The sequence below is a fragment of the Parasteatoda tepidariorum genome, chromosome 12, assembly GCF_982258835.1.
Source record: "Parasteatoda tepidariorum strain Cologne lab strain chromosome 12, Ptep-v5.0, whole genome shotgun sequence".
Classification (NCBI taxonomy): Eukaryota; Metazoa; Arthropoda; class Arachnida; order Araneae; family Theridiidae; genus Parasteatoda; species Parasteatoda tepidariorum.
Window position 1 is genome coordinate 55305291 of NC_141766.1, and position 14337 is coordinate 55319627.

At 29.2% G+C, this 14337-nt stretch overlaps 1 protein-coding gene across 1 annotated transcript in view; it reads right to left on the reverse strand.

The window, feature by feature from the left end:
* The window catches only part of LOC139427251 (uncharacterized), a 148162-nt gene that overhangs the window by 44143 nt on the left and 89682 nt on the right, over positions 1-14337 (reverse strand). The window lies entirely within an intron of this gene.

A 14337-nucleotide genomic window follows, 5' to 3' on the forward strand; every position in this document is an offset into this window, starting at 1 on the left:
AACAATTTAGTACCGTAAAGTATCGGGCTTCAAAACGGATAAAGAATTTAAACATTTTAAAGAATTTAACATTAATTTTTTTTTAAAAAATGCATTCTGGTGATAGTTTTCCACCAGGATTAATATCATTAAAATCAATCAGTATTTCTCATCATCATTTTATGATCCTACGTAATGCAATATTGGAGTAATTTTTTTTAAATTTTAAAAATTACATCACAAAGGATTTTCATCCTTACAAAAATGCGTTTTGAATAATTTTGAAAATTAAAACTAATAATGCTAGATAAAAATAGAAACTTTGCCTAACAGCCATGAACAACCCTTGCAAACATGAAGCAGTTATGACAATAGCTTGAAAATTGCAAAATAGCGCTATATATGAAGATAGAGTCATCAAAAACAGCCTTAAAGAAGTTTACTATTTCTATCTGATCTATATAACGTCAACATTACATTTTTATTAAAAAAATCTCAAGACAGGAATAAATATTAATGTAAGGAAAATATTATTTTAATCATTTTGTAATCATTAAAGAAGATTCAATTATTCATTTTATTTGAATAATCACGCATCCATAAAATGTTTATCCTTTTTTTTAACTTTTTTAAATATACAAACTTTATTGAAAGAGTTAATTGTACTTTTGATTTATGAAAAAATGCTTTTAAAAATTGAAAGCCTCCACCTTGTCAGTAAAAATATTTATTTCATTAGTAATAATTACTTTTAAATCTTAAGTTGTTACAGTCAAAATTGAAAATTGTTTTTCTTTGAATTTTAAATCCATTCTTTGAAAACTCATTAATCAATTTTATGAAATGTCAATAAATCAAACTTTTTTTTAACATAAAATCCACGCTCTGGGATAAGAAATGTTTGTGATTTAATTGAATTTCATTATTTGATTAAAATTTAACTTTTTTTTCTATGACTTAATTAATACAGATTAGCTTTAAGCTATTTTTATAAAATATTAATAAAGACAATTTGGTACAAAATTAATTAATTTCATTAGTGTAATCACGAAATAAACGATAAATTTAAAGCACTTATGAAATGTTTTTAATTAGATTGTTTTTAGAAAGCAAAATTAAATTTTTAAAAGAATAGTTGCGAAACCTTTGAGAAATAAATATAAGTTAATAAATTAGAAAAAGAAAATGAATGCCTTTTTTGCCATCAAATGAAGAGCAAGAAAACTTAAAATTTTAAAATGTTTATTTAGTTGCTTGGGCAGTCAATTATCAAACAGTTAAAATATCTACAATAAAGTGCTCAATGTTTAAAATATTCAAATGAAGTGAAAACTGAAACTGATTTTTTTTAAAATTTAAGTATGAAATCATGTTAAACTTTTTATTCTAGATACAGCTCAAAATGTGCATTTAAGGAAATGGACACAGCTCAAAATACACGTTTAAAAAATTGCTTATTTAAGAAAATGGACATAGTTATTTAAGAAATTGGATATAGCTGTTGAATTCTGTTTTTTAATTTTCTCTACTGAAAATGGTTCAATTTTTAAAGAATAAGTTAATGGAACCAAAGAAATTGGATTGCGATGTGGCATATTTGCCTAAATCACTTGGTACATTTTTTTAACATTTCTTTTAATTTTTTTTTTGAAAATGAAATTAAAAATCAACAGTTCTTTTTTAAAGCTGTATGAGTCCTAAAAATTTATAATAGTGGTATTAAATTGACGTTCAACGAATTTACACTGAGAAAAAAGTATTGTCAACGCTACCAGAATATGGTAAAATTTTCCGTGCTCGTAGCTCTATGGAAACACCAAAAAGCACAATAATTTTCAACGAAGCGCTTTGGCAAAGACTTTTCGGTAAAATTAACACTAAAATGTTGTCTTATTACCATACTGTTTGGCAGTAAAAGTGATAAAATTTGGTTATTTTTACCAAAAAGTCGATAATTTTATCAGTGCTAGTATTGTTTGAGATGACGCAAAAATATTGAGTTTGATAACATCTATTTTATTTTGCAACCCCTTGTTAACGCTGTTTGTCGTCAGTTAGTTGCTTTTGTTTTCGCGTAAGCAATAAGATAACATCTACCAACTTTTAAAATTATAAAAAAATGTGTATTCAAAAAATACAAGTGCCAAAACTGGGCAAAACTAAATTAGTAGCCAAACTGTTATATAACAAAGCTGCTCCTACATCCTAAAAAGAAGCCTTGAGGTAAACGGTTTAAATCCCACCGCAACACTGGAAGTTTTTATTGTTTATATTTATTCATTTATTATTCTACATACATATGCAGTCTTGTGTGCTCATTACAAAGTAAAGCATATGATTCCTTTTCATGTTGAAATGCATGAATATTTTCATAGAAAGAAAATTGTTTGATGAACAAATATCCAGAGATATAGCTGGATTCGAACCCGCCACTTCCACGCTGCAATTGATCAATCGATGCTTCTTTGTAGCGCATTTTTCTAACTTGTGCTGCATGTTCTTCAACTTGAATAGAACTAATAATAAACCGTACTTTGTTATGAGACCGGAAACTTGCATATGTATATGTAACAATAAATAAACAAATATTTGGAATAGTAATGTTTGCTTATATATTTATTTTTCAATCATTTGTTTAACAAAGCCTCCCACGCAGGGAAGTTTCTTGTTTTCGCTAAACACAATGCAAAATAGAGGTAGTGGGTTTCAGTTCCAATGTAATCCTGGATGTGTAGCAATAAATAAATAAAATTGTTTTAAATACATGTGCAGACTCGTATGCTTAATACAAAGGATGATATGTCTCTTACCAAATTATAAAACAGCAAGAAAATGAGAAAGATCACACAATGATTTCGAACCAATACCTCTACGATCCAGCGAGTATGGTGGAAGGACAATCTCCCTCGATATCGGAAACATCAATTCTGTTATAGCTGTTTTACTTGCAATAAATGCTCGGGGATTTCGTGAGGTATTCCAACCGCCTTGTAGCGTGGATGTAGTAGGATCGAACTTCACTTTAACATTGGAAGTATGTTCTGGCTGTTTTTCTAAAACTTGTGTTATCCTTTTTTCATATTGAAAAGAGTTTTTAAGCTATTCTTTGCATTTGGAATGAAACCTACACATGTAACTAAAAAAATAATTAAATCCCTCTACCTTCATAAAAGAGGCATACAGAAGATACCTTAGCTTGATCTATCCAAGTACAGTATTTTTTAAGCACTTGAAAGCATTATTTAGGTCCATTTTCCCACTGAGCGAGAAATGTATTTGCGAAAAAAATGATTAACCATCACCTAACTCATATTACCCATTTGAACTAACCATAGAATTGCAAACAGTCTATTACTATTCTATTCGGTATAGGCATAGACATCTGGAAGTTAAAATTATCCGACAAATTTTAAAGTGAATGACAGTTCTGAAATTGTTTAGTAATTTTATCACGCTGCGTTAGAGCATGGCAAATAGCTGGGATAGCTTGGTTGGTAGGACGTTGGGCTCGTGTTCGTGCATGCGAGAGTTCCAATCCTGCAGGAAGAAGAATCCTCGTGTATTAAATGGTGACTGGCGCACGTTAAATCTGTCGGGGTCACAAAACCCTTCAGGTTCTCATAAAAAGTCATTGGAGATAGTTAATTCTCTGGTTCAGGTTAAAATTACGATCTGTGGCTGAATGAAAGGAGTATGATTGGGTCCTCCATGTAAAACGGGGCTGTGACGTGTGTGTGGCTAAATTCGTATTCTTGACCATAGATGACGTCTCTGATAAACAAGAAACTCACCTTCTGCCTTAAAAATCCGCTTGATATCCTCAGCAGGCTCACTAGTATTGGCAAATGGCATAAGTAACAACAACAGAGCATGGCACAAAAACATTTTTTGGGTTAAATTTATTTTTCAGTTTTGCACTTATACCATATCTATGGTAATAAGAACTATGATTTAGGAAATCAAAATTTCCAATAAACCATTACTATGCGAACGAAAAATTTACAAAATGAATGGTTTAAATACCGTACGTTGTGGTTTTATTAGAATTATGTTTTTCTTAAGCATAAATATGATTACCCTACAAGTACGGTAATTTTACCAGAATTGTTTTCTCCACATAGATTTTCTTTAAAAAAAACTTTTTCTTTTAGTGAGCTGAGTATGTCGATATACTTGAAAATTCACATCATATTTCCTGCCACCCTGACCTAAAAAAAGTACAGGACTTAGCGTAATGATTAAACTAAACGTAATGATTAAACTAAAAAAGGTTGTTAAAAAAAGGTTTTTAAATTTTTGTTAAACAAAATTTGAAAAGGCAATTTTTCACTGTGTCCATTTCCTTCAATACGCTTTATTTCAGCTGTTTCCATTTTCTAAAACACACATTTCAAGCTGTTTCCATTTTCTTAAACACGAATTTCAAACTGTCTCCACTTATTTAAACATTTACATTGAGTTGCGTCCGGAATAAAAAAGCCCACCAACTACATATAATTCAACAAGAAAAAAGCACCTCATTAATTACTTTTTTTAATTATATATAGTATTTAAGAATTTAAAATTTATTTTGTATTTTTAAAAGTAGTTTAAAAGATGGATTTCTATTTTACAAATTTTCCAAATAATAAACTTTTTTCAGGATTATTTTACTTCGTTAATTAGAGGTCTGAGTGTAGTTATGAAGGCAAATGTATGGATGAAATATTAGATGGGAAATCAATACTTAATGGCTGAAGTTATGTTTTTTTTTTTTAAATCGCACATTCGTTTTTTTTAATAAAAAAAAATCGAAATATCACAGGAGAGTTGTTTTTGAAAACATCATGCTTGGATCCAATTACATATTCCTAAATAAAAATCAGTTTGAAAATGTAACAGAAAAAACACTAAACCGATGTAAATATTTTTACAAATGGGGCTTCAGGACACTAATAATAGTTTTAATTAATAACAGTGAAGCTCCTTACATAAATAAATGCTCCTGATTAAGTCCTATATTGATTTCCTGTTTATTTAGTTCTACTTCAGTATGCTTTTCTATTTAAATTTTATTATAATTCTCTTATCTTTTTATTAATAATCCAATAACATAATACCCATAAAAATCATTACCGTATATATGTGCTTATAATTTTATAAACTTTACTATTATATAAAAGAAAAATAGCTTAAGATTTTAAATACAACTAAAGTAAGTCAAATATTAGTATTTTCTTCTTATGCAAGCAACAATAGTTTGAAGAAGCTTTTAAGGATAAATAACCCAAGAATGGACATAAATAAAAACAATAGCTCCCGATTCTTATAAATCTGTTGAAAAAGTATTTGTTTCAACGCTGATCCAAAAGCTCAAAAACATCTACTTGAAATCTCTGATATAAATATATCCAACATCCTTCAATATTTTTCAGAACAAAGCAATGCAATGTTGATTTTCATGAGCTTTATCATTACTTTTTACTGTTTCAGTTATATGCAATTTTTATTTTTTTATCTTTTTTATCCCCTTCAGTACTTCTTAGATTTTCCTTCTTTTGATAAAATGAAAAGTCCAATACTAGAAGGAGAAGAGTAGTTTTGCTTTACGTTAATAAGCTACGTTAAAGCTTACGTAGGTCTTGTTGATTAAAAGTGTAGTTTTTGGAACAAAGAGATCTTGAGTTATCGTTTTTTGTTAGAGAATAAAACCATGAGAAAAACTTATCGAAATGAAACATCTTCATGATCTATTGTTTTGTAGCCTATCAACAAAAATGAACTATTGTTACTTTTTTTTAGAAAAAAAGGGGGATTTTTTATAATTATGATAAGGGCTCTTGAAACTAGTTAAAGCTATAAATTAAAAGATACTTCATAGATTATAAGACTTAATTACTGCTTGTAAACCTGAAGCTTGATCTATGAAGGCATAGTCATTGTAATTCAACGTAATCTTTTAGTTATAATTTTTCAATAAAAAGTGCATTAATTAAAAGAATTTTCCTATTAATTGCTTGAAATTATTAAATACTGATAAATTCAAAAAAAGAAAAATAAATTAATGAAATAGTATTTTTAATGCTCGTAATTAGACTAAAATCTCTTAAAAATTTCCTTTCAAAATCTCTTCAAATCTCTTTAAAACTAGTTTTAAAAAGTACAACTTATAACATTTTTATAACTATAAAACTTTATAACATTTCTTATAACTTTATAACTACATAACTTAATAACTATATAGCTAAATAGCTATATAACTTTATAGCTTTAATTATATAACGTTGCTTATAACTTATAACTATAGTTATAAATGATATATCATGTTGAAGTTTAATATGTATAGTATACAAAACTGAAGCCATTAAATTTGAAAGAAATAAAAAAAAATATCGCATAAAAGAAGTTAGTAATTGAAAACCAATGAAGAGAATTAAGGCAGTAAATGTCACCTGTAAGTTTAATATCTTTTATTTACTTATATTTTCGAATACTGGCAGAGAGTTCCTGGAAAATTGTCGAAAGCTAAAATGAAGAATTTAGCTTATGTTAACTTATGTTAACTTAGCGAAATTAGCGTCAACAAAAGTACTTTTCTTTTGATCTAGTATTAGAGATAATCGCTAAATATTACAACAATAAAAGAAACGGATCACCTTTTACTCTTTTTTTTGCAGCTACTTTAATCGATTATTCACTTAAAATTATCAATGAAACCAAATTTTAGAAAATTCTGACAATTGGAGGGCCCACAGACAGAAATGAACACTTGGCGTAAAAGAAAAATCGCCAATTTTTGGAGCTGGCAGAAACTGACCTACTAAAAGCAGCATAAAAGAATAGTACTGTCTCTAAGCTATTCATTACTTAAACTCACATATCCCCTTGTCCTAGTCTAATTTTAATACTGGGCACAGCTTTTATGCCATCCATTCTAAGATTTTTGATGTGACTTCAATGGGGCTGACAGACGATGAGATTGCTAATTATAAATTTGCATATAAGTACACTGAATTAAATATGACCCTAGATTTCTAGTAAAAATGGATGTTACTACTATTTTTTCTGTATGTTTATGTTCAAATAGGCTGAGCAATTTCGCCGTATCGATATATTTTTTTTGAAATAAATAAGAATTACAATTCGAGACTAAATTTGAAACTTGCATTTATTTATTTTTTTATCAGAAAGATATTTTTTTAAAGACGGAAATTAAACTTAACGTGAGTTTCTCCTTTTTCCAACTAGGGTTGAATATGATTGAGCTTCTTTATTAACGAAATTAGTAGCACATTTATTCCATAATTAGCATTTATCATATAGTGGGGTTGGATTTCGTAAGTATTTATTGCAAATAGGCAGTTTTATTTCCATATTTTTACTTAACTCGTTGTTACCCAGAAATCCTTCTTGCCCATTTCAGAAATACTTCATAGAAACAAGAATGAGAGGAATGTTGCCATTTTGACTTCTAAAATTACAAAACAACAAAACCCATCCTTTTCAACTTTTATTTCTTAACGAGAACTCGGATAATAATTAAATTAAGTAACTTCATAGATAAAAATATCTTTCCCATTTATTTATCATGATTCTTTTTAGAAAATATATCTAAACAAACACTCGAGATTTCATAAAATCAAGTTAAGTGTTCTTAAAAGAAAAATATATAATTAACATAAGAGTTTTGACGCATCGAAGCTATTGAACTAGTAGCATAATTGTTCCATCTTTGATTTTCATCATATAGTAGAGATATAGTAGGTATTTATTGCAAACAGGAAGTTTTTTTTTTCCCGTATTTTTACTAATTCGTGGTTACCAAGACATCCCTATTGCCCTTTTCTAAAATACTTCCTAGAAACAAATATCAGCGAAATATTACCTTTTTGACTTTTAAAACTACAAAACATCAAAACACATTATTTTTCACTCTTATTTCTTAACGAGTAATTGGATAATAACTAAATTAAATAACTTGGTAGTTAAAAATATCTTTGCCATTTATTTATCAGAATTCTTTTTAAAATCATGGCTAAAAAAACACTCGGGAGCTCATAAAATCTAGTTAAGTGACCTGCAAAATAAATATTATTAACAGAAAAGTTATGAAGCATTAAAGCTGAAAATGGATCATTAGTTAAAGAAAAATAAATTGTTCAAATAAACTCAGCAAGCTTGTCTTAAAGATGTATTTATTCTTGAAATTAAAATTTGAAATTAAGCAAACAAATCATTTTTTGAAAGAAGGAAATATGGTTTTTAAAACAGAAATGAAACTAAACATGGTTGTCTGCTTACTGTTTCCAACTAAAGTTGAATATGAGAGATGTTTTATTAAAAAAAGATAAAAACTGGCAGTACAATAATTCTATAATTATCATAATTATCTAGTTAATAAAATCAAGTTAAATAGTCTTCAAAGTAAACCATTATTGACATACAAGTTTTGAAGAAGTGAAGTTTAAAAATAATCATTAGTTTAAAAAAAAGTAAATGTATTGAACCCATTTTGCCCTAACTATATATTTTTTATTCTTTTTGAAAAGTATAGCAAAAACTCATTCAAAAGAAAATACAGCTAAAAAAAACGCTCATAAGTTAATGAAATCAAGTTAAATGGTCTGCGAAATAAAATATTATTGACATAAAATATTTGAATCAGTGAAGCTAAAAAAATATCATTATAGTTTAAGAAAAGTAAAAGATTAACAACACAAGAAAGTGAATTACTTAAGAGAACAGTAGAAAAGACCAGTGACGAATGACTTGATTTTAGTTGCAGTTAAAAATACACTTATTGTCATAAAAATTAACACACCTAGAAAGAGTTGACATAATGAAACGAAAATTTACCTGTGCAATGAGCACGTTAGTATCAGTAAATGATTAAAAAGTCAAAGCAAAATGATAATTTATAGCTAGAAACAATACAGATTAGTGGAGGTTTTACTACCCACTCTGGCTACCTCTAGAGAGAAAGCAGGATGTAATTCGGTCAGGCATTGAGGAATACGAGTTTCTTATGATATCCCACAGCATCTCATTCCATAGTTGCTGTAAAAACACCGTTAAATCAGATAAACTCTGAGGCTGTCGAACTTGTCGTCCCAAATGGTCCCAGATATGCTCATTTGGTGACAAATCTTGGGATTGTCACCAAGTAATGCAGGCCAAGGAAGGGTGGTAACGTGACGGAGGATTTCTGTGACACTCTCTTTGTGTGTGGCCGAGCATTGCAGGTTGAAAATTAGATCCTGGGAGCCCTGATATGAATTACAGGCATGGCTAAAGGATGTCCCAAATGTACCTTTCGTTTGTCATGGTGCCACAGATCTATATTTGGAGTCATTTGTGTCGTATGCGATGGCACTCCAGGCCATCACATCAGCTGTAATGTGTATATAGTTGTACAACGTCGGCACGATTGAGGAGTTCACCACGCCTTCTCCACACTCTTACACAATGGTCATCACTGCCCAAATAAAATCTAGATTCAACATTGAAGACGACCTGGTAGCAGTCCATCCTGTCAAGGTAATCCATTCTGTCCAGGTAACAGTCCATCCTGGTAGCAGTCCATCCTACAACAGCACTCCAAACGAAGACAAAGTTGGATGTAGGTCAATCCTGCTTACACTGTACAGCAACGCACCACTTTCAAACTTGATGTTATGGTATGAGGTGGCATCACATACTACACATGATCCCCCCTAATATTGATTCATGGCGCCATGAAACTTTGCGGTACGTTCATAACATCCTTCCACCCCATGTGTTGCTACTCAAGGCAGGGTGACCAGGAGATCTTTTTTTCAGCAAGGCAATGTCCAACAACGTGGGTGTCACAGAAATTTCCCCCCCCCCGCCCCGCATTATCACCTTTCTCTGGCTTACTCGATTTCCAGATTTGTCTCCAAGCAAGCATATTTATGACAACTTGGGATGGCATGACGAACAAACTCCGAGTTTACTTCATTTAGCGGTGTTTTTACAGAAACAGTAGAACGACATGTTGTTGGACAACATAAGAGATTCGTATTCGTCAATTCCCTATCACATTGCATCTTGATTGCCTACTAGAGAAGGCTCAAGAGTGTTCAATTACCATTTCTTTGCATTTCTTTTTGTAATAAATGATCATTTTGCTTTGATTTTTTAATTACTTATCAACGCTGGTTGTATGTAAAATTTTGTTTCATTCTGACAACCCTTTTTGGTGTGCTACTGTTTAATGCAATGAGTGTAGATCTTCAGTATTCCAGTTTTTATTCCTATCCTCATAAATTGTGTAATAAACTTGAAAGTATTGCTAGATGATATAAATTTTTAATTTCGAGTGCTGTGCTAATACATAATAGGTACCTAATACTGTTTCTTTTTTAATAAGAGAAATTGCACTTTCAACCCATTAAGAGCCCACAAGAGCTTCTTACAAACAGATAGAGATCGGTAAATCAACTATTTTAATCTTGAAATTCATATCTGAGAAAAAAAGGCATCGTTAACACCATAATTTACTACTATTCGAAATACGCATATTTCGATCTTGAAATTAGGTCATTGCTGTGACCAACAAAACTACCAACTGTACTAAAAAAATTTGCTTGCTAAGACTTGAAATTATCAGATATGTCAAAGATTAAGCTCCAACCAATTTTTTATAACATCAAAACAAATAAATGCATTTTCGCAACTGTAGTCTTAAATGAGTTGAAAAGGCGCGAGGCATAAAGGAATAAATTATTTATGCAGCAAATTTCTTTTTTTTTAAAAAAAATAAACTGTAATTACCTCGCTATTAAATTAATTTTTTAACACTTTTATTTATAATTGGTCTCCCAGAAACTTTTTGCTGTTTTTTGATAGTTTAAGCTCCCAATAATACGGTAAACTTATTTAAGTGGTATCAAAAGTGGTATATTATAAAATATATCCCACGTCGATGAAAATGGATCATTACCTTTTATTAATCACCTCAAAGATTTAGAAACTTATTGCAAAATTAAAAGTCTGATACATGCTAGATAAATATGGTAGATAAATTGAAGTGGTTGCGAAATTAAGAATGCTTCAGACTATATTGATGAGTAGTTTGTTACCACTTGAATATTTTTTTCGGAACTTTCCGGATGACCAAATAGTTTGAGTCTTTATGAATAAACAATTAGCAATCGATATTTTTTAATGAAATTTGAATTTATATAAATGATATTAAGAAATTTAAAACCTTCGAGTGCTAGGTCCTTTCTATGGTAGCAAAACTTACACAATCATTAAAAGTTTGCAAGAAAAAACTCATTGCTTGCAAATCTACCATAATTGCTGGAGATAACTAAATAAAGTGGTCGCTTAACATTTAAAAGTAAATATTTCAGCATTTAGAGTGGTAAATAATTTGTAGGTGGCAGTGGTGCCTGGGACACGCTTTTAAGTCAAAAGTGTATAATAAATAAATAAGTTTTTTTTTAGTGAATAAATGAATTTATAAGAGAATTAATTAAATGAAATTTTCTAAAACGATATTTTTTAAAAATGTAAACGGTTGTTAAACTGGCTTAATGAACGCTAGGCATAAATATGTTTGTTATTTTGGTACCCCTTTTTTTAAAAAGAAATTTAATACAACAATGATAACCAGTTACTAAAGTTTTTCTGCTTTTTCCTCACTTTTATTTATACAACTAAATTATTTATAAGAAATTCTATAATTTGAATCTTTATCGATAAACGATTAACGATCATTTTTAGCGAACTGCAGTTTTAAAATATGTAACAATGAAATTTTAATAAAAAATGAAATATTTTAATGAATGAGTGAGTTAATTAATACATTATGAAATACATTCACGTACATGAAAGTTTTTAACTAAATTTTTAAACTATAGATGGATAGATAGATAGAAAATTTAAAGATATTTTTGTAACAGTAGCCCTAAATGGGCAAAAAAAAGTTTGACATAAGTGGATTAATTAATTTGCTGAAGTATTTTCAAGTTTTAATACACTGTAACAACCCAGCAATTAAATTGTGCCTATTTCTTTCTTAACTTTTAGTTCCATAAATGAAATATAAAAAATTAGGACCATAATTTTAAACTTTTTCGTTAAATGGCTAACGATTGATAATTTTTTTTAATTAAATTGGATTTTAAAAAATACAATAATAAAACTTTAATAAATAAGTAAAAAATTAAAAATAAACTAATGAATAAAATAATAAATGCATGATTAATTAATAAAGGAATTCTTTTAATGAATTTAAGGAATTTTTTTTTTTAATTTATATGTGTTTGTGCAACAGTAGACTTAAATGTGTAAAAAGATGGTAGGTAAAAATGGGTTACTTATTTTCCTACCACTTTTTTTTTAAATTTTTATTTCACCGAAACAACTCTGTTGTTAAACTATTTCATTTTCTTTTTCAAATATTTCCATTCCATACAACTAAAATATAAAATTAAATTATTTTTACGAACTCTCAATGCTTAAATCTTTATCGATAAAAGATTAACTATCAATGTTTTCTTAAGGAAACGAAATTAATAAGTGAAATTATGAAATTCTTCGAGAATCAATAGAATTTCAATAGTTCCATTAAATTCCTGCTAATTATTTACACGACCTATATAAATATTTACACGAACTTCCATACTTTGAATCTTAATTGATAAACGATTAATAATCGATATTGTTGTAATAGAAATAGGAATTCACTAAATAAAATTATGAAATTTTGACAATTCCATAAAATTTTAATAAGGAAATTTTAATAATTTAATTATTTTCCGTAACATATTACTTTAATTTATCAATTTAATGAAGTAAATATAAAAAGAAATTAAATTCATTATAGTTTTTATTGTTGTCATAGGCCATTAAGGCACTGGGGGTGCGATTGTTCTTGTTTTCAAGTAGTGCCATCTCGCGGAGCGAATTCGACTTCAGCCGCACCCACACGTCACAACCGCTTATAGGGCGGACTCATTCATATATCCATTCATTAATCCACAGATCGTTATTTTGACCAGCACCAGAAAACGATTAATTTCCTATCCATTACCCTCAGAGATATTGAATATGAATGTTATGGAAACGTGGAAAACTTTGTGACCCTACAGATTTAACGTACACCAGTGACCATTTATTACACGGGAAGTCTTCGGCTGGCTGGATTCGAACTCTTCTCACGAACGTGAGTCCAACACCCTACCAACCAGGCTATCGCAGGCTTATTAAATTCATTAAATAAGCGAATTTTTTAATGAATCCAATAAAAATTTTTAAATAAATTAATATTTCTTTAATTTAAATATATTTTCACAACAGTTGTCTTAAATGGAGTAAAAGGACTCTGACGAAAATTGATAAACAATTTTATTACAGCTCTTTTTTCTTCAATTTCATCGATACAACTGAAATATAAAACTAAAATATTTAAACGAACTCTCATACTTTAAAACGTTATCGATAAACGATTTTCGATCGATAATTTTTTATATAAAATGTTAATTCTGTTAAAAACGCAAAATATTTCGAAAAGCGTGAATTTAATATTGTCTAAAGTTCTTGGAAAGGCCTTTTAGTCCAAAGGAGTCGAACAAGTTTAGAAACTTCATGCGTGAAACAAGGCTATTTGCAAAAGAGGTGAACTCGTGGTTCATTGGGCCGGAAATCAAGTCGTTGTTATCCGGCGGTAATTTTCCGGAGAAGGTTCAAATTGTTACTAAAATTCACTCAACTCTCCTCAACGAAATTAAAATTACTAGTTTCTCATTTTCATCCTCTGGTATGTTTGAGAAACGCTTGATTAGATTTTTCATAAGTGAAATCTCGGTGAAAAGAATCAACCACTTAAACAAGCCACTCTTTTCTTTAAATGTTTAGAAATATATTTATTTGATTCTTTTAAATTATAAATACTAAGGATCTGGATGAATAGTTAAGAAATCACTCACTTTGCATTAACACGATAAATTTAATGTTGATGAGCCTTGTTTAGAAAGTGGGTTAAGTTTATTTTACGTTATTTTAACCTCTTCATCCTTGGTAGACTCCTATGGAGTGGAAAATATCAGTCGTCAGTCAGTTTTTCACTCTGAAAACAGCTCAAAATGCGAGTTTAAGGAAATGAACACAGCTCTATATGCGTTTTTTAGAAATTTGACAAAATTTAAATTCTTATTAAAGAAAATGGAAAGAGCTTGTAAGGCATGTTTTAGAAAATGGAGCGAAAAAGGACCTTTTCAAACTTTGTTTGCCACAAATTTAAAAACTTTTTTTCAATGCTAAAAATAATCATTACGCGGCAAAGTTCCGGACTTTATGGTCAGGGTAATTGGGATTAAGATGTGACTTTTCAGGCAAATATTCAGTGCA